We start from the raw sequence: 21,333 nt of genomic DNA, 5'->3' as shown, positions 1-21,333 counted from the left end.
AGGCACGCAGGCCCCATTGCTGTCATACTGGGACAGCAGCTGCCACCATCAGACTTTGTTCTCATCTACCCTGGCACTGCCTGACCTGTCTGAGTTTGCCCAGGACAGGTGGACAGCTCTGGCCAGGGGCATCGCCCATGATAGGGCTCATTGGCATGGGGCAGCCACCTGGTGGAGAAAGGAGAGGAACAAGCCTGTTGAATAGAAAGTATCGGTGGGGTCAGGGCAAAGAATCCCCCTTAATTAACAGCAAATCAAGAAAAACCTTTTAAATAAAGGGCTAATGGCCTTGAGCAGGGGAGGGGAGATGAAGGTGCCAGAAATCCTGCTGTTCTGGAAAGCGCAGTGAGAACTGCATGGTCCGTGCCCAGCATGGCCCGGGGTCCAGGACTAACCTTGCTAGCAGCTGTAAGATAGAAAATAAAGGCCTGATTCTGGGAGGTTCTGAGTGCCCTGGAAGGGGTTAACTTGAGTGGCGAGGGCCTTTACAGACAAAGTATGTCAGCCCATCACCACCCAACAGACTGTCCTCTCTCTCCTGGAGCCATGCAGTGTACCTGGAAGAATTGGGCTGGTTGCTCCCGCGGATACAGGAGGGGGACTCCTGTATGGGACTCAGGAGAGCAAGTTCTATTCCTGGCTGTGCTGCTGGTGATCACGAGTAAGTCACTTCCCTGTTCTGTGCCTCAGTTTCCCCAGGCATCAAATGTGGTGTAATGTTTTTTCTTCTCTTTTATAAATCAGTTTGAGATCTACATTACTGCTCAGTAAGAAAACCCTGTGATGGAGAACAGGCTGGGCCCCGATTCGACACGTGCCATGAAATCAGAGGGCTTAGCACATTTTCACAATCATTTTATTTATTTATTTATTTAAATTTGAAACCCTTGTGGTGAGACATTGAGGCAACCTCACCCAGGTCCCATTTCTCCACTGGCTGCTTGTCTGATTGTCTCCTTTACTGCTAATCTCTGAGCAATGGTACGTGCTTGAATTCATCATTTTCTGCCGTGTGTAATTATTGGCTGGAGCCCAGCAAATGATGCACAAGGGCCAAGGTTAACATTGTTAACTCAACACACATGCATAGAAGACTGCCAGCCAAACTGCATTATTTTGCAACCACACTCCAGGGATAAAACTATGGCCCTACGACAGCAGAGATTTGAAGCTTTGGAGGGTTGCGTGTGAATATTCATACCCCCTTAAAATGACCCCAAGAGCCACCACAAAACTCAGGATGCCTGAGCTATGCCTGGTTTAAAACACCAGAGCTAAGCAAACCGGCAAGCTGCTCCTGGCTTTGACTCCTGAGTCAGCCCCCAATTGGCTTGAAGTGTTGGTATTTTGATAGCACTCACCCCGGACCAGAACTCCCTTGTGCAAGGCGCCGTACGAACCAGAACAGAGAGACAGTGCTTGCACCAAAGGATGGGAATCTGGGCTCAGGTTCCAGTGAAGGGTTAAAGAACCTTCCAATAAAACCTAGGCCAAATTTGTACGGACACTGGGCATGTCTCAGGTGACTCGAGGGGCTGTTGCAAATGTTCCACCTGACCCAGCTCCAGTGAGATCTGCTGCTCATGGAAATCCCAGACTCCTCATCATAGAATCGTAGGAGTGGAAGGGCCCGCGAGAGGCCATCGAGTTCGGCCCCCTGCACTCAAGGCAGGACTAAGTATTATCTAGATCATCCCTGACAGGCGACCTGCTCTTAAAAACCTCCAGTGATGGAGATTCCACAGCCTCTTCGGGTGGGAGGCAGGGAGTGGCCTGCGGGGTCCTGGAGTGTATTTCAGAAGGAGTCAGGATGGATGGCTTGTGGCAGCCAATCCCGCACCCAGCACACAGGCAGGATCCTGGCCTTCTGCACGTCAGTATCTGGCAGCAAAGCCTCTTTGCATTCTGGGACCTCCCCGTCATGCATGTGCCGTGCTCCATGGGCAGCAACCTAGTTGCCCGGGGATAGCAGAGAGGGGAGGTCCAGGGGAGCGGGCAGCTTTTGTGCCAGAGCCTTGCCGCAACCTCCGGGCCCCCTGAGACAAGCAGCGACAAACGTACCCTTTTTGGGAGGGGGGTGGCTACTAAAAAGGGACATTTGGATCTGAGCCAGTCTCACCAGGGCAGGTGGTCGTCTGTGTGGTCTAACTCTCTTCAGAGCAGCTCTACAGGGCACGGCTGTGAAAGCACCAGCATCTTATCTACACTATGGCTCCGGCTGATGGCGCTCCACTGGACTCGGGGCAAACCTGGGCCTGGCTTCTCTAGCTAAGGGGCCAACCCCCACTGGAGTCAAGGAGAGCCACCCGGGAAGCTACAGCGAAGACAGTGGGGCCAGATCCGCAGCTGGTGTCAATCAGACACCTGGTCACCTTCTGGAATCCGGCTCAGCAACGGGATAAAAGCTGCCCGTGGGGTCCTAAGAAATACCTTTCACCTCCCCCACCTTGTCTCTCCAGGTCATTAAAACCACTCAACTACTATCCACCCTCGAGGGTAGGCCCGGTGATGCGCACCCGCGCAGGGACAGCGCCTGCCCCCCAAAGCCATGCCAGACCCAGGGCAGAAGGGAATGCAGGCACAGGGAGGAAAGGGATTTGCCGAAGGCCACCCAGCAGGGTTAGTGCCAGAGCTGGGAACGGAACTCAGGTTGCTCTCCTGGAGTCATCAGGGCCAGGTCCCGAGCCAGTGTAAATCGGTGTCACTCCATTAGAGTCAATGGTGCTCCTTCGATTTACACCAGCTGAGGATCTGGTCCACGTTTCAAACACCTCCTAGCTCCTGCCTGCAGAATCAAAATAAACCTTACCCATTAACCTGCCCAGCCCCTGCCAGCCACGCAATGGACGCCACGCCAGCCCGGATGGTGCGGGCTGGCCAGTCGCAGGGGACAGCTGGAACAGCCACAGAGCTGCACTCAGCTTCCTCTTGACCTTGCCCGCAAGCTCGGGAGAGGGGGGAGGTTCCCCGGGGGCCTTGCTGCCGCCTTGTCCCAGGGGCCTTCCCATGGTTTATGCAGTATAGACCACAGGAGGGGAGGGCCCGAATGGAAGGAGAAAGGAGTGTCTGTGCATTAAACGGCCCTGCGCCAGGCAGCGTGAATGAGGCCACAGCCTGTGTATATATTAGTGACGGGGGCTGACCCCGCGGGGGGCTCTCCGGGCGTGGGAAAAGGGCCTGGGCTCTTTTCACAGCTGTTCTCGCTGCTGCACTGAACTAATGGACCCAGGCTCCCTCGCCCCCCTTCCTTCTTTTCAGTTCTTCAGCAACTCCCCTTTCACAGTCCCTTCCAGACACACCTCATTGTTCCAGGCCAGTTTGCATTGAAATGCCACTAGCCCCGGTCTCCTAGGCTCACTCTCTGCCTGGGACATTGCCCCAAACAATCTGGAGACAGAGCAGACAGTGCAGGGGTCTGCTGCAGCCTGTTGCAAGCAACAGGACGGTGGGGTGGAGGGAGGCGGGGGATTACATCCAGTGCAGTTACCCTGGAGTGAATTCTGAGTGCCTGCTCAGACGGTGTTACTCTGGATTTCTACTGGTGTAACCGAGATCAGAATCTGGCCAGAAGGAAGGATTTAGTCTACAAGCAGCTTTTCGGCTAGGACCCAGCAACAAGCAGCAAGGTGGTCCCGTCTCTGGGGCGGGTGTTGAGAACTCTACATACAAAGCCAGGTCCTCAGCTGGCGTAGATTGGCCTAGCTCCCTAGAAGTCAAGGGACCACCACCGACTGGGTGCCGTCCTCAGCTGGAGGGATAGCTAGCCAGCATGGGTGCTACAGAAATGGTATGACACCAAGACAGGATGCAGCCATCTTTGCACCATTGAAATGGACCCTTGTTGTTGCAAAAGTATTTTTAATCAGTTATTTGCACCTGGGGATGCCCTGGCCCCGCAGAGCTGACACGCTAACCGGCAAAGGCAGAGAGGGGAAGGGACATGCCCTTGGCTGCATAGCAGGTCGGTGGCAGAGCTGGAACCACGTCTCCACACTCTCCGGCTGGTGTCCTATCAGCCATCTCTGAGTTAAAGCACCCACGCCAAATATTCCTCCCCTCATTAGTGATCCTTTGCAGGAGAGATCACTGGGTAGCTATGCTCCAGCCAACACAACTCCAGGGGTCAGAGATGCAGGATGCTTTTTTTAAACTGCCTCTTTAGAAAAAAAAAAACACAAATTTTTAACTGTTTATCACTCTGCACTGTGACAGCCATAAAACGGAACTCCTGGGTATTCGCACTGGGTGACGCTTAATGCTCTACGCCAAAGATTAACTGCCAATACTGGACACTCCTAGTTGTGGACTGGACCAAGATAAAAATCTGTATTGGAGAACAGCTGGTGCTAACCTCTTCTCCAATGAGCTCTCCTTCTAACCGAAGTACCTCATGGTAGGAGCCTGCGCAACCCACTTGTGGTTGGGGGTTTCCACAAAAACACTACAGCCATTGTGAGTCTCACATCATTTATTTATTTTCACCCTAGCTTTGAACCAATGGCTTTAAAGGGAAATTGTGCTTCTACTCGTGTGGATGGCCAAGATTTCTGGACAACAACAAACAGCCTTGTTAAAAGGTAATTTTTGCCCTGTTCCCAGGAGACCTAGCGTGACCTAATGTAACCAACACGTAGCTGATCTACGCTTGGATTCTTACCTAAGCCAAACAGACTCTGAATCTTGACAGTTCCAAGTTCTGCTCTGAGCTAGAACCTTTGACTTTTGAGTGGGTTCTAAATTTGGTGGGAGGAAGGTGGTTTCCAGGGTATATTACACCCGCCCACTGACACACAGCGCTGCTCACAATTTTAATCACAAGCCTCGTGAGATCTGACGCTTTTCTTAAAGACCCAGCTCTGAGACTGGCAGGATTCCATGAGGATCTCAGCTTTCACTGAAAACAAAGTACATTTCTAGCTCTTGTGGCTGTGAAGAAAAGCTTGGAAACACGACCCCTAAAGGGTCAAGAGACAGAAGGCAAACAAACAAAAACCACAGAGTTTTTAAGCCAATTTCATGACTTTTGGGGGCCTGTCTCATAGTGTTTGAGGGCTTGGACCAGCAATACTGAGAACCCCCTGCCTCCACCATTCCCTACTGTCAAGAGTAGATACAGAAGAACTAGTCTCAAAACAAGTCCTGGCTCAAACCTTAGAGCCCACCTTCAAACTTTGGAAGGGTGGGCAGGGGGTCGTCACTTAAAGAAAATGGTTATTTTCATTGTCAAGCACCTCTGTACTGTCTGGGACTGGAGGGGACATAGCAAAGCCCCGCAAGAGGGGCAAGTCTCACCAGTGTTGTCCTTAACCCCAGTGCCATTTCATACCCACTTTGCATTAATGCAAATGACACCACCAGTGCAGGGCCCTGGTGAACAGGCCCATGGGATTTTAGACCTGGCCAATGCTTTGGAAGGCTGTTGGAAAGGGTTTCACTCACTAGAGGAATACCTAGCAGCTCTCCCCCTGCTAACAGTCACTTTTCTCCTGTCACTCAGCCAGGTCACCACTTAGTCCACCCCTTCCAGGGTAACAAAGCCCAACCTCAAACAGTCCCATGTCCCCACGAGTGTGCCTATGGCTCTGGCTCCAGACTCCTGCTCCTCCCACCCTTGCCTCAGGGCTTCCCAAAGTCTTTGTCCCCTTCTGCCAGGGGAGCCCAGGCCCACCCACTACCCCAGAGACACTATGACCAGCAGCCCCGGTCAGCAGAGTCCCCTCCTTGCTACCATTTCCCCCAGCTTCCTCCTACAGCTGCTCTCTGGCTTGCCCTGTTTAGGCCTCTTGAACTCCCCTTACTCAGTCTCCTCACAGACCTCCCAGGGCCTGCACCCCCTGGCAGTCCAAATCCTGCTCTCCATTCATGGCACATGCCCAGGGCCTGCTCCCCTCAGTGGCTGCTTGCCAGCCTCCTTTAGTCAGGTGAGATTCTCAGGGCTGCTTTAGCCCCTTGAGCTTCCCCAGCAGTAGCCCTCCCCACTCTTCCCAGCAAGGGACTCCAGACTCACACCCACACAAGCCTATGCTACTGTAAAAACCTCCTCTCTTTATACAAACCAGCCTGCTCCAGCCCAGCTGCTCCTCATGATCAGTTAAGCCTGGTTCCCCTCCAGGTGCAGCCTGGTTTGTTTATTGGCCTCTCAGGACCACATTAGCCTATTCAGCCCCTGGGTGGGGCTCACCCAGACTCAACTCCAAACCTGGCTCAAAGCCTTCCAGGAGCCATGTGTCAGCTCTCCACAGACAGAGGGTGACATGCAGGGTTAGTCTGAGACCTTGGTGTCCCTTCAGTCCCCCTGGAGTACTTGTTTAAGCGCTGAATGGGAGCCAAACCCTAGTGCTGGTCTCTGCAAGGGGGGAGTCCAGCCAGAACGGACAAAGTTTTAACCTGGGTTTAGGTTTTGTCCCCCCGCCAGTGCCGATCAGCCTAGCTCAATAGAAGCCAACAGAGCTTCTGCACCAGCTCACGCTGGCAAAGGCAGGATCTGGCCTGCTATCTGTGTCCATCTCTACAGAGGTGCAGTGAATAAACGGGGAGGAAAGTTGTGCAGTGAGGTGGAGAGGCCAATCCTGGTGGCAGGAGCTGCAGAGGAGCTCCCCCCCCCGCCCCGCTCAGTGGGGAGGGACCGAGACAGGGCTGGAGGCAGGTGAGCAGATGATGGTCATTTTGCCATAATCAAATGAAGTCAGCTCCCCCTGACAGAGAGGAGGTTAAAGCGCCAGGAGGGATCCCCAGCGGCCCAACCAGGAACACACACTCCTAGGGGCTGGAACAAGGGGTACTGCGAGGGCTGCCGCACCCCCTGGCTGGAGGTAGTAATAATGACCCAAATACATGCCTTCCTCCCTTCGCACCCCCACGACAACAGTGTTCCAGCCCCACTGCACACGCTTCACCAGCACTCTGCCCGGATCCTTCCCATCTGGGGCTCCACAAAGCCAGGGTCTCTGCAGCGGCTGGACTCGGAGGCTGAGCTGGGAGAGGACATGCTCCTTGCTTTCCCCACTGCTAGGGTCTTGTTCTGTCTGACAAAAGAGGGATACTGCACCCCTTTAATCCCCCGGTCTGTGGCTAATGCAGGGCCCGTAGCTGCTAGCAAGAGGCTGTCGCTGGCTATTAGGGGGAGCAGGCTTTTGCCACCGGGAAGCTCTTTCTGCATCAGCACTTTCTGCCAGAGAACATGCACGCTCCCCGAACCACCCACAGCCATCACGGCCTCCTACCGGGATCCAGGCGTGACACACAGCTCCCTCTGGCTCCAGCTCCCTCACATCCAATCCCAGCACTGTGGATCAACAAACCGCCCCCTCACTCACTCACACAGCACAGTGCGCTTTGCAGCCCCCCCTACCCCCCACCCCAGACACATTACCTCCTCCCTACCCCACGTGGTCCGGCTTTTCCTTGCTGCCCCTCATGCTTTCTAGTGAGGGATGGATTCCAAACCCCACGCCCTGACTGCAATCTGAGGGGGAGCTATTCTGTATTTCCTGGAGGAAAAATAAATAGATAAACCAAAAAGGGAGAACAAATTGGGGAGGGGGAGAAATTGGGCTCTTCGTTTCCTCTATCTCTTTAATAAATGCCTGTGTATTTGTAATTTATACATGTAAAGATATGAATACACACACGCTCCTCTGTTCTCTCTGGGGCTGATCCAAAATGAGCTGAAGTCAACAGACGTCTTTCCACTGACTTTCAAGGCTTTGGATCTAGCCGTGTGCATGCATGCACGGGCGTGGACACGCCCTCTAGTCACACCTCCCTTTTAAAGGGCATAGACATAGACGCATGTACACGCGCCCACACAGACAGTGAGAAGCAGAGCTGGGGCACACTTATCGTTTCACCTGTGGCCCAACACTTTCCATTCTGAGACCCTCTTTTCATTTGCTTATAGCTTTGCCAAACTTTAGCTATTTGGAATGACATTTTTCAAGCTGGGCATCTGAATTTGGAGGGGAAAGTTTCACAAAAAAATGGTTGGTTGTTTCAAGGATGAGATCAGGAAAAAGTGCGTTTGCCGTTTGCCCAGTTAAAGGAATACTTACAATTGATTCGCTGAGAAGCTCCAGCACTTCCACCCTTTGGAGCAGGGGCTTGAAATTTGGCAGGAGGCTTGTCCTGGTGTCAGGATGTGGTTTTTGCCATCTCCGTGAAACTCTGTCTTCATTTGGCCAAGTTATAAAGCCTCTGAAAATATCCCAGTTCACAGATGCTCAGTAGAGACTTGTTAGAGTTTGGCCCCTTAGTTCGCCAAAGATTCCAGCCGCCCTGAGCATTCACAGCTCCGACCTGTGACCAGACTGCACGTGCCGTCCCCATAGCGCAATGGAGCCTGCTCGGTCGCAGGCTGCCGCTGCTGCCCTGGAGACTTCTCTGCCTCCTTCACTGCACGGCCCTGATCCGCTCCCAGCGTATGGAATGAGGCAGGGAAAATCATATGCAAGCACGTCTTGGAGCTTGTATCAAAATGCATACGCACCGGGGGGCACAGGCCCAGGTAACCTCAGTGCTGGCCTTTCCCACCATTTGAGTGCTTGGCTTTGCAACCTTCATGTTCTTTGGACATTGATTTTTGGATGTAATTTAACACACTTATCTGTTCTCTCCGGGCCTGACCCAAAGCTCCTTGAAGATAATGGGAGTCTCTCCAAAGACTTGAAAGGCCGTTGGATGAAGCCATGTGTGTGTACGTGGCTATTTTTATTTTTAAAAGAAAGACAGTCATATGTGTGTAAAGGCACACGCGTGCACACACACACGTACCTTGAAAAATTTGTAAGGCAAGGTTCCCAGACACAAAGCCTAGTAACCCACCCTTTGCCGATAGGAATAACAGTCAAGGCCTCAGGCTACAAAACTACATACTTACACACCACCAAATTTACTCATGCCATTGATGAGGGGAGAAAATTTTTACCAGGCTCCAGATTTCTAGGCTCTCTCACACATACCCACATCTCTCTCTCTCTCTCTCTCTAATATTGCCTTTTCCCCAGCTGGTTTTGACTTTCCCACCCAGCAAAGCCATGGAGTTTCCATAGAAACATGAAGATACTCAACTGTAAATAATCATTTCTCCACAAAAAAGGCTCCAGCCCACCACGTTTCGCTGTCAGCCTTTCAAATAATCGTCCCTGTTGTTCGCTGAGACCCCTCCCCTCTTGCCGCCTCCTCTCCAGGCTGTTCGTGCTGCCCCTGGGGCTCACCAAGCGACCACCCCTCGCTGCCTCCAGGCCATGGTTGGTTTGGGGTCCCACCCCCCTCTTGTCTGCCCATCCCATGCTGTGCGAGTGTTTCATGGCTCAGGCATGCAGAGCTGGGGGAGGCAGACTCATGGTACCACCCCAGGTCACCGATTGCACCAGAGGGCGTGATGCAGCGACTGTGATGCATCAGGCCCCTCTGGTCCACGCCCCAGCTGTCCCAGCTCCCCAGTCCTTGCACCAACCCTCCCGTAACAGTCCTGAGCCCAGCAGGGATGTTCTACCAGGAGTGTACAAGTGATACGAGGACTGCTGGTCATTGCAATATGTTAGAAGTGACAATAACCCTCTGCTCTTGACCAGCATTGCTTACATGGGCTTCTCCGGGCCCTTTATAAGCACCAATTGAATCATTAAGCGTTAACACACATGCGCTTATCCCTCCTTGCCCCAGGCTCCAGCAGGTCAGTGTCGTTATCTCCGTTGGGGAAACTGACCCACAGTGACCTGCCCTAGGTGTTGCAGTGCAGCAGATCTGGGAATAGAACCCAGGAGTCCTGGCTCCCCAACCCCAGCTCTAATCTGATACCATTGCTTTCCTCAGTAACCACCCGCCCTAGCCTGCTTGCCTCTTCTCCCCAGCACCCTCTTCTGGATCAGGCTTGTTTCCTTGATCTTTAAAGTCAGCTCTCTGCTTAGCGTCAGAGGCTGAGGGCTAGCCCCACTGCAGACTGAACTGGAAAATTGTACACAGGGGAGTGTACAGACACACAGTACATGGGGACTGCAAAGAGCACGGCTTCATGCCGTCCAGGGGAGCGTGGGTCTGGGTAAGACGAGGCATGCAGCAGCTTTGAGTGGGGCAGGGGGAAGTGGAGCAGGGGGAGCAGTTGCTTGTATTCATGGTTTCCCACCAGAACACTGCGCAAATCCCCCAGCCCCATCTGCCCTCCCGGTCCTGCTCCATCCAGAGTAGGGTAATTCTAAGGGCAGTGAAGCACTGGACCAGGGTCCCCAGGGAGGTGGCAGAATCCCGTCACTGGAGGTTTTTAAGAGCAGGTTGGACAAACCCCTGCCAGGGCTGGTCTAGGTTCAGTTGGTCCTGTCTCAGCGCGGGGGGCTGGACGTGATGACCTCTAAAGGTCCCTTCCAGCCCGACATTTCTGTAATTTTATTATTCCAGTCCTGGGGGGGAGCCCAGCTTGAATATTGCCTCTCGGCTCTTTGCCATGAGGATGTCGGTGGCGCTGCAACCAGAGACAGGCCACAGCTAAGCTCAGGCTAGGTCTGTCCAAACCTGGGGCCCCGATCTGGCCTTATTCAGAGAGACAAAGATTTTTAAGGACCACCCTGACCATCTCACCTGACTTCCTGCACAACCCGGGCCAGAGAGCATCACTCTGCAAAGTCTGAGGCTTGTGTTGCCCATCGCATTGTACCCAGGTGCAGTCGGCCCCTGAATGCCGGCCTGAGCCAGACTGGCGAGCTGCTAAACACAAAAAGACCAAATTCACCTCCTCTATTTTCCACTCAGCACAAAACCCTTGTGCAAATACCCGTGTGTTTACATGCCTGTGAACCTTTGTGTGCATGTGGCAGTGTGCATGGGAATGAGTGTGGATCTTAGTGTGCTGTGGTGTGAATGCACGCTTGAGCTGGCTTGGATACGTCAGCAAGCAGCAAGAAATGTGTGTGCTTGTGAACCCATGGGCAGCCCTGACTACACGACTGTGAGGGGAGAGTGAAGGACCCTTGAGCAATGCCATATCGTCTTCTCCACCTCCAGCTGCTGGTTTGCAGCCTTCGGCCTGACATCTATCAAAATTAGCAGCTCAAGAGCTCCCTGGGCCGTTCTCCTCCAGCTGGGGGGCAATGGACAGGGGCTTCACAGCTGCAAGGACATACCTGACTGGAAAGGCTGCTTAGTTACTGTTGCCTCTTTAATGGTTACTCTTAAATGGCCTACAGTTAAACACATCCCTGTTTTTCATTGTCTCCAGCCCAGGGACATGGCTTTGGCCAGGGCTTTTACCCTGTCCATCTTTTTAAGTCAGGCCTTTTTATTTATTTTTTTTAATCATAAATGACTTTTTCCCCTGCTATCAAGTACATGGTGGATTTTAAAGATCATCTACGTTTGTTCTCCAGCTCGGAAGCAAGTGGAAGGACGAAGCGCTCACATCAGAAGTTCCTGCCCATGATGAGAGCAGAGAAAAAATCCTACTCCAAGGACCCGATTCAATTTGATTTAATGGAGGGGTAATGCCCACCCCCCACCCCTGCCCCCTCATTAGGGAATTTTTCATACAACAGATGGCAAAGCCATGAGGCCATGGACCCTGGGGGCTATGCGGGACCCCTCAGATCACAAAGAGAATCTCAACTTGAGCTGGCCACAAATGATTTTTACCAAATTTTATTATCACTGGTTTGGACAAAAAGGCTTTTTTTTTTTTTTGGACAATAGAAATTTTCACAAAAAATGTCAGGTTTTGTCAAAAACGACAGACTTTGTGTCCAAAAAATGATTCCCCCCCAACTTCCGTTTTTTGACAAAAACCTGAACAAAAAGATTGAAGAAAAACATTGACAAAAATGGGGGGGAGGAATAGTTTTCATTTATATTTTGTGTGAAGAACACAAGGAGAGTCATTTCCCAGCCAGCCCATGAGTGACTGTACAATTCTGTGGAAGGGAAACACGTGGGTCACGTTAGCCCAAGTCACCAGAGGCCAGAGGTTCAGACCTGCTCCTCCCGGCTTTCAAAAGGGCTCATGGCTCCTGTGTCATTCTTAATGGGAACTGTTGGCTGACGAGATCAGAACGGACCCTGCTGAGCCCGGCTGGAAAGTCCCTCCTAAGAGGCTGACCCAACGCCCTTGACAGGAGCTTTCCAGTCCCTTCATGGGGCACGAGATCACATTGCAAGTGACAGATTCCGGATGCTTCCTTGCCAGGGTGTGGATTTCCCCACCCAACCCCCTCTCCTTAGATACACAGTAGCAGTAAGAGTACATGCATTAATTAACTGGTTACCTTCCCTAGCCTACATCCAGTGTACAAGGCTAAGTACAAGGGCCTTGCATCTACACATCCGTGGTGCTGTGGGCTCCAGCGTCTCTTCAGGACCGTTACAGAGGCAGGTTTGGGCCTCAGAAAGGCAGCATGTATCACCATCTTTCCTCTCCCCTCCCCCTTTCCCCACCGATGACCAATTGAAAATGCTCAACCGCTGAATATTTTAAACACATGCAGGCGAGAGGCAGCCTCTCTGCGGAGCTATTTTTAGCACTCTGGGAGGCTGGGTGCCGGCCCTGCCATGTCGCATTTACCCGCCGGGTTTCGCCATGCTCCGACTGAGCTGCCCGTCGATTCTGATCTCAGAGCTGGAGGCGAAGTCTCTGTGGCCCTGGCCTGTCTGCTGCCCTCCCTCCCCAGTCCTGCCATGCAGCCTCAGCAGCTTGGCCACGCCGCTGTGAATCCACAGCACCAAGGGCTACACTCTGCCCTGGGCAGCTCTCGTGGGCCTAAGAGGGTGTCACCCCGCGCCGAATCTGGCCCTAAACCAAAAAGGCTCCTGAATAATTATACTTTGCCTTTTGTAACCTGTCCTTTAAATAGATAGCTAATGTAACGCCAATATTTAAGAAGGGCTCTAGAGGTGATCCTGGCAATTACAGACCGGTAAGTCTAGCATCAGTACCGGGCAAATTAGTTGAAACAATAGTAAAGAATAAAATTGCCAGACACATAGAAGAACATAAATTGTTGCACAAAAGTCAACATGGTTTCTGTAAAGAGAGATCATGTCTTACTAATTGATTCGAGTTCTTTGAGGGGGGTCAACAAACATGTGGACAAGGGGGATCCAGTGGACATAGCGTACTTAGACTTCCAGAAAGCCTTTGACAAGGTCCCTCACCAAAGGCTCTTACGTAAATTAAGTTGTCTTGAAATAAGAGGGAAGATCCTTTCATGGATTGAGAACTGGTTAAAAGACAGGGAACCAAGGGTAGGAATAAATGGTAAATTTTTAGAATGGAGAGGGGTAACTAGTGGTGTTCCCCAAGGATCAGTCCTAGGACCAATCCAATTCAACTTATTCATAAATATTTTAGAGAAAGGGGTAAACAGTGAGGTGGCAAAGTTTGCAGATGACACTAAACTGCTCAAGATAGTTAAGACCAAAGCAGACTGTGAAGAACTTCAAAAAGATCTCACCAAACTAAGTGATTGGGCAACAAAATGGCAAATGAAATTTAATGTGGATAAATGTAAAGTAATGCACATTGGAAAAAATAACGCCAACTATACATACAATATGATGGGGGCTAATTTAGCTACAACTAATCAGGAAAAAGATCTTGGAGTCATCGTGGATATTTCTCTGGAGATGTCCACGCAGTGTGCAGCGGCAGTCAAAAAAGCAAATGGGATGTTAGGAATCATTAAAAAAGGGCTAGAGAATAAGACGGAGAATATCTTATTGCCCTTATATAAATCCATGGTACACCCACATCTTGAATACTGCGTACAGATGTGGTCCCCTCATTTCAAAAAAGATATACTGGCATTCGAAAAGGTTCGGAGAATGGCAGCTAAAATGATTAGGGGTTTGGAACGGGTCCCATATGAGGAGAGATTAAAGAGGCTAGGTCTTTCAGCTTGGAAAAGAGGAGACTGGGGGGGGGGATATGATAGAGGTCTATAAAATCATGAGTGGTGTGGAGAAAGTAAATAAGGAAAAGTTATTGACTTGTTCCCATAATAGAAGAACTAGGGGCCACCAAATGAAATTAATGGACAGCAGGTTTAAAACAAATAAAAGGAACTTCTTCTTCACTCAGCGCCCAGTCAACCTGTGGAACTCCTTGCCTGAGGAGGTTGTGAAGGCTAGGACTGTAACAGGGTTTAAAAGAGAACTGGATAAATTCATGGAGGTTAAGTCCATTAATGGCTATTAGCCAGGATGGGTAAGGAATGGTGTCCCTAGCCTCTGTTTGTCAGAGGGTGGAGATGGATGGCAGGAGAGAGACCACTTGATCATTACCTGTTAGGTTCACTCCCTCTGGGGCACCTGGCATTGGCCACTGTTGGTGGGCTGGATGGACCTTTGGTCTGACCCAGTATGGCCGTTCTTATGTTCTTATGGTTAGCACCCTTTATCTCAGCATCTCGAGGCCCTTTCTCTGCATTAATGAATTAAGCCTCCCAGCTGCCCCCGCCCAGGGATTAACTCCATTTTACAGAAGGGGAAACTGAGTCACAGAGCAGCAACAGGCCTAATTTCACAGCTCTTCCTCACATAAGCAGAGTCATTGACCGTGACCCTTAGTAGCTCTCCCAAGGGTCCAGCTAGTCAGGGGCAGCAGAGCCAGGAAGGGAACCCAGAAGTCCTGGATATCCTCTAGCCCACCGGGCTACAAGATGCTTATTTCAAGTGAAGGGAGAAGTGTCCCCCTCATGCGATAGGTGCTGTAAGAGGAGAGAGCTGTTCTCTTGCAGAAGAGTGAGAGATTCCCAGGAGCTGGGCGCCTTCCCAGTGGGGTGGGCACAGACCCGACACACACCTCGTCCCCTGAGCACCACGGAACTGCCATGTGGAATACAAGATCACCAGGCACTGGGGGCTGGGGGGGAGACTAGCCAGATCCAGGGAAGGGGGCTGGGATGCCTTTGACCTCTAGGCCATGTCTGGCCCAGGTGCAGACTAGCTGAGAATTTCTACCGTCCGACGCCTGGTTTGTGGGGCTGATCCTGGGTCCCAGCAGGCAGGGATTCACCAGGACAGCGGACACTAAACAAGGCCTCCCGCCCTTGCTGCCCGTCTCCCCACAGGGGCCTAGAAGTGAGTGGGTCAGGGAGTCTGATGGGGTCAGGGAGCCCCCAGCTGCTCTCTCCAGTGGGGGAACATATCCTGCAGTTCCCTAAGGGCATCAGACTCCAGTGATGACGACACGTGGGTCCATTTGGAGAAGGGACCTCTGGGAAGGGGAATGAATTAGGCCAGGATTTTTTAAAGCAACAAACGATGCTGGGCGTCCATCCTGAGCTGCGCCAAAGGGGACCCGGTGTTCGGACAGTGCCCCGTGCCCACCCCCTGAAAACCAGGCACCCTGAAGGCATCTTCAGTTGGGCACCCAAAAATCAATAGGCACTTGCGAAAATCTTGGCCCAGGAGCCCTCAACTCAAACTTGCCCTGAAGCGTGAGAACAACGGGGTGATCCAAGGTCTCCCCTTGGAAGTTCCTCTGGAATCCTCACCACTGAGATCCAGAATACCCCTCCCACCTCCCCTAGATTCCTCTCAGAAGACCCAACAAGCCCCCATACCCCCAAGCCCCCACAAAGATCCAGAGTGAACCCAACCCCCTCTCCCCACATCAACGGAGTTTTGCTGGGGGGTGGGGGGGACCTGGGGCTGATTTACGGCCACCAGGCAAAACATATGGCATCTTGGGCCACTCTTCGTGGTGAGTTTCTAGGCCTGATTCTGCTCTGGTTGTCCCAGCGTAAGTCAGGTACGCCTGCACTAAAGCCAATGGGGCTGCAGCAGGATCAGAAGGAGGCTCCTTGGGGTTCAACTAAACCTGAAACTCTGGAAAATTCAAGCCCCATGTGAACCAAGATGGGATGCAGCGGCTCTGTATGATCCCCACTGCCCAAGGACTCAGCCCCAGCCCCAGGGGAAACAACCAGCAGTCAGCAAAGACATACAGTCAACACGGGATCCATCCTTCTGCCAGGAGCATCAAGAGAGCAGGTCGGCTGATTCAGAGGCAGTTTAGCCGGGGAGGCATCTGGACACCAGCCTAACACGCACCCACCAGCCCTAGGAACATGACAAAGGCCTCTTTCTATTGCTGACAGGGCCTAGTAGCCAAGCCTTGGGCCCCAGATCCTGGCAGCTCCCAATGAAAACAGACCACTTAAGGGGGTGGCAATTGGCAGAACTACTGCATCTTCCTGACGGCACAGAGAGGGGCAGAAAGAGCCTTGCTGGGTGTGCAGGGGACTCCTTATTGAGCTGCCCATTCCCATTCACTCCCCCAAGCCTGCTCCTTAATGGCCTAGCCAGGCCTTTTGATGAGCTGCTGGCATAGTCCCTTTCCCAGCTTCCTTCCTCTCAGTGCCAGGATCCCAGCACAAAAGCCTGCAAAGCAAGGGTACAGGAAGGCCCTTTCAGTCTCTCTCCTGTTGCCAGGGGTCGGTGTGGGGTGGGAGGGCAGCAGCTGCCCCCCCAACCCCCGGAGTTACTTTTACAGGATTAGTCAGAACCTGCTTTGATGGCACTCGGAGACAAATGGTGAAGATGGAGTGAAAATCACCAGCTGCTTTCAGAGAACTGGGTGGAGGTGAGAACTTCCACTCTGATTTACGGATGGGGAAACTGAGGCAGGGAGAAGGGAAGTGACATGCCCCAAGTTCACACAGTGAGGGGCTGAGAGGAGAACCTAGAAGTCCTGACAACGCAGGGTCAGTATCTGTGTAACTTCCCAAATCAACCAGAACTGAAGCTGTGGGTAAAGGCTGGAAGGAAAAGAGTAAAGAGAAGGGATGAGTCAGTCCCTTTCCTAGGACAGTGAGGGGAGGGGAGAAGAGGGTTAAAAGACCTCTTTACCATTAGGCCCCGATCCTTCAAAGACTTGGGCCGACCCCTGTGCCCAAATGGGGCCCCATTGACTTCTCAGGCAGATGAGCCACCACTGTTACCAACTCTTGTCACTATATTCTTGGGATATCTGGTGTTTTTCATAAAGCCCCAGCTCCTGGAGTCAGATGACTGCCTGAGAACCTCAGCTTTCATTTTAAAAGAAACAAAAAGGTAAGTTTCTAGCTCTCGTGGTTGCAGAGGAAAGCTGGAAATCCAGATCCCTCGAAGCCAGACTCCCAACCCAACCCCCCCCCGCCCCCCACCAAACCAGAAGGTGAATACAAAAGCCTATGAAAATCTCTGGAAAGAGATGGCTCTTCCAGGTCTAGCTTGTTCTATCATTGTCCCAGATCAGTGCGGGCACAGAGGGCTTCACTCTCCCAGGCTGGCAACATGCCCTGTGCCAAGCTTGCAGGAAAAATGCCTCAACCCAATGCACACACAGAGTCTTACTTCCTGGGGCGAGTGGGGGAAAACCAAGTACATCAGCAGGCCGAATACCATCTCTGGAGCTGGTTCCATGGCCCATCCCTATGCTCTCCGAGTCCCTGCAGCACTGGCCTTGGGTACACCTGGGCAGACCCTGTGGACTCCAGTGGTGACAGCAAATGGGTCAGCCAGGGCGTAAGAGAGCAGAGTTTAGCTGTCCGCGTCAGGGACACTGAACTGGGGTGCCTGTAAGTAACTGCTAGAGAGAAGCTGCCCTTCAGCTGACCTGCCGTACCCCTCAACTAGCCACCCACGCACTGCTGGGGTTAGTGGAAATGTTCCCAGCAAGAGCTTTATTCCTTCGCTGCAGGGTTTCCCCCTCTGAAGCAGCTGATGCCGGTCCCTGTCAGAGACAGGGTACTGGGCTAGAGAGACCCAGTGGTCTGGTTCAACCTGACCATTCCCAGGCCCCACTCTTTACAGGTAGAAAATAAAATGGCCTGTACATTTAGCTCCTGTTATTTATGTGCAGATCCTGAGTATGTGATAGACTAAGAACCCGTGTTACAGCCCAGAGGCCTTAGTGAGGGCTGGGGGGTTGCTCTGAGGTGAGGTTTTCTGTTTGTTTGGGGGAGACGGAAAGGAGTTGGTTGGTAAAATGAGGCAGTCTTAAATATTTTTGGCTTGTGGGAAATCTCTCTCTCTCTATCTCTCTCTCTCACCCCTTCACTAAAATAATAATAATAATAAAATTAAAAGGGGAGTGACCTCCTGAAAATTAAAACTTCACTTACTGAGACTCATGCCCAGGAATTAACCTGAATGGCTCCTTTCTCCTGCCTTCCCTTGCACACAAAGTGCTTTCCAATGGCTGATTTCCTGGAATAGATTCAGTTGCTATGATACCAAGTTTGCTTTTAATGAACCCCAGAAAATTAATGGCATTCAGCAGATAAGTCCTTAAAGTGGAACCTATTTTAAGAAATTCTTCCTGACTGGTTTACAAGGAGTCGGCAGGAAAAAGAAAGCTTCCAGAAACCAGCATTCCTGGAGAGCTTTCTCGGGTCCTCCTCTCCATAATATATAATATAGATGTCACCAAGCAAATATTTCCTGCAAAGACTCCCTTTCAATCTGGGCACCCATGGCAGAGGGAGCTAGGAATCGGAAGATAAGGCATCAACCATGTTGCATTATTCCTTTGGATTATGCTGCGGCATAAATACCGCCTGACAGGTTAACATGACAATAGGAGTATTGCACAGACACTGTAAATATTTTCCACCATCATTAGCTTCCATTTCTTTCCACTGAGTTGACCCTGCCCTGCCTGGGGTGCAGGAGTGTACAGTTTAACCAGTGATGTGCAGGAAGACAACATGAAACATACGAAATGTGTCAATTTCATAGGATTGCACCCTGATAGTAGAAGGCTACAGCATGATGGGAACTAGGCAAGAACAGGGTCCTGATCTTATAGTGGCAAAAAAGCTGGGCTTCTCAAAGGGATCTACCAGGGTTAGGATCCTAAATCCCACTGGAATTAAATAGGAGTCAGACACCGAACCCTTCTGAAAATCATCTTTGAAAAAATCTCGGGCCAGACTCGCACGGGAGTCAATGAAAGCCTTGCCTCTGTCAGGGACCCCAAGGTCCAAGCCATTGAAATAAATGAATGCGGCTTCTGGGAAGGTTTCACAGCAGCCCCAGACAATAACCCAGTGCAGCAGAAGTGAAAACCACCCTCAGCAAACCATTTCCCAGAGAATGTGTGAGTGGAAATACTTGAAGTAAATGGATTCAGCCTGGCCTCCCAACAGCAAATCCAAAGGTGTATTATGTTACCTATACAAAGGCGCGGGGATGGGTTATTTTCTGAGTGTAGAACAACCCTCCCCACCCCTCTCTCCTTCGGGGTCCTCAGAGCCTTTGTCTCCTCTAATTCATCGGGCTGGCAAAGCAGAGTGGGAGGCGAAGGCCACGCGCTCCTGCCGACTCAATAGGGCACTTTTGTCTCCCGAGGATCTGTGGTTGAAAGGCCAGCTAATGACATGACTCGCCTGCCTGCCTTCCACTCAAATCTCGGCTGGACGAAGGACCTCAAGACGCAAGAGTGCGGCAGCCAGAACTTTCAACTTGGCACTGAAGAATTTCCCCCAGAATCCCACGCTCCTGTCCCCCTCCCCATGGCCCCCACCGTCAGGGAATTGGGTGCTCCATCCAACACGCACCCAGCCTCTGTCATTCTGCTCCTGCAGCGCTGGGGGGAGGGGCGGGGGGAGCTGTCGGTCTAGGGGCCACATTTCAACAACAAAACCCCCAGGATGGGGCTGGACTGGCCAGAACATCCTGCAGGGCCTTTGTAAAGGGGTCACCTGGTGGCCAGAGCCACCTGCGCCAGCAACAGTTGAAACCCCAGACTAAGGTGCACAGCCCTTAGGCAGCCCTCTGTGCTATGCTGGCCAGGATAACAGGAGTGTCTTTGGTGGCTGTTTATTAATAGACCCCACTGCTAAGTAACCAGCCCAGCAACGCTGTCAGCTGAAAACAGTCCTCGTCTGTCTGAGATCGCTCCACTGTTCCCCCCTTCCTGCCGCTCCCTTGCCACAGTTCTGCTGCAGCCTTCAAACCAAGGGGCTGTCAGATGTTTTTCTCCTTTCGTTCTCTTTGTTGGCTTAACCGTGGACATCAGTCGAAGCTGCACTTGGTATAATCTGAAACAAGCCACATGCAGGATCCTCTCTCTCTCTCTCTGGCTGGGGGCTCCTGACACCCCCAGTCCAGTGCATGGGCCAGCTTTGATGTCAGAGCCCAAACCAGTTATATTCCCAGCAGGGCAGAAGGAAGAAAACATGATATATAAATTCTACTCCTCGAGCCCATGGAAAAGCCATTTGAGATGGACACAAGGTATATGGAGAGGTGGGGAGGAGGACCCTCCTTTAGGGAGAAAGGTACATTAAAAGGGCGTGAACCTTCTTCATGGAAACCTAGCATGAGATTTACAAGGCAGAAACCCAAGTGAGGGAGGAAAGAGAGGCAAGGTTACACCAGTGCAAATCCAGAGGGTGGAGTTACCCCAGGGCTTAATTTGTAATGAAAGAGGTGCTCGGGCTCAAGTAATTTTTTTATTTTCATAACTGATGCAGCCCAGAGGTGCCAGGGCTCAGCCATGGCAAGCCCTGCTGGCGCAAATTAAGCACTGAGTTACTCTGGCATAAATGGGATGAGAATTTGGCCCTTGGTGCAAGATAAAGGGAGATTCTTATCACACCACCTTGGAAGCCAGGGTCCACATCGATGAACTGACGAGCCCGTGGCTGACGGTCTGAAAGGGGGCAGAGTCGCGGGGAGGGGACAAAGAGGAGGTCAAGACTAGCGGCCTGCTATCGGTGACAGGGCATGGCCGCAATCCCATCCCTGCTGCAGGGAGCACGCTGGCGGTGGACGTGCTGCAATCTCAAGGGGAACAGGGCGGCGGGTGACACGACCCCCTTAGGTGGCTTGGCGAGGCCAACGCTCTACACGGTGCGCAGGCCCTGGCCAGAGAGAGCTTGCACCAATACCCGTGCCGCGGGCCCCCTCCAAGCATGCTCAGAAAGAGGAAATGTCCACGCTTCACTCCCACTTCGGGGCCTCAGGCACCGGTGCACCGCGGTCCCACCATTCTCTGCCTGTGGCCAAGCCTCCTAGGGGCTGCGATACTTCGCTCTTCTTTCAGTTGCTGGGTTCAGTGTGCGGGGGCTGGGCTGGGCCAGTGGCCCATGATACTCAGGCCATGTGATCTGGTCCCTTCTGGCCTTAAACACTGTGACTTAAAGGAGCGAGTTGCTGACGTGTGAAAGAATGGCTCTCAGAACGGGGTCAGAGCCCTCCCCACCCCAGGGCACAGCCCGGCCCAGCCAGCAACAAGGCATCGTCAGGCCTGGCTCTTAATGGCAGAACCCCACTGGCAAGCTGGGGACTTATTATCTTGCCCTTGCTCAGAGGAAGGAGCTAGACGCGGACAGACTGGGATTGTAGGTTGGCCTCTTCCTACAC

At 52.1% G+C, this 21,333-nt stretch overlaps 1 long non-coding RNA gene across 18 annotated transcripts in view; it reads right to left on the bottom strand.

The window, feature by feature from the left end:
- Positions 1-21,333, bottom strand: part of LOC144929893 (uncharacterized) — a 109,139-nt gene that overhangs the window by 65,851 nt on the left and 21,955 nt on the right. For 5 of the 18 annotated variants that reach the window (XR_013635011.1, XR_013635012.1, XR_013635013.1 and 2 more), the window contains one exon: positions 10,573-10,698. The exons of the other annotated variants lie outside the window; for them this stretch is intronic. This is a non-coding gene — a long non-coding RNA (uncharacterized LOC144929893). The remainder of the gene's footprint in view (positions 1-10,572; positions 10,699-21,333) is intronic. 18 annotated transcript variants of the gene reach the window in all.

The sequence above is a fragment of the Lepidochelys kempii genome, chromosome 25, assembly GCF_965140285.1.
Source record: "Lepidochelys kempii isolate rLepKem1 chromosome 25, rLepKem1.hap1, whole genome shotgun sequence".
In the NCBI taxonomy this organism is placed as follows: Eukaryota; Metazoa; Chordata; order Testudines; family Cheloniidae; genus Lepidochelys; species Lepidochelys kempii.
Note: the sequence above shows the minus strand (reverse complement) of the source record. Positions and strands in the feature narration are given on the sequence as shown.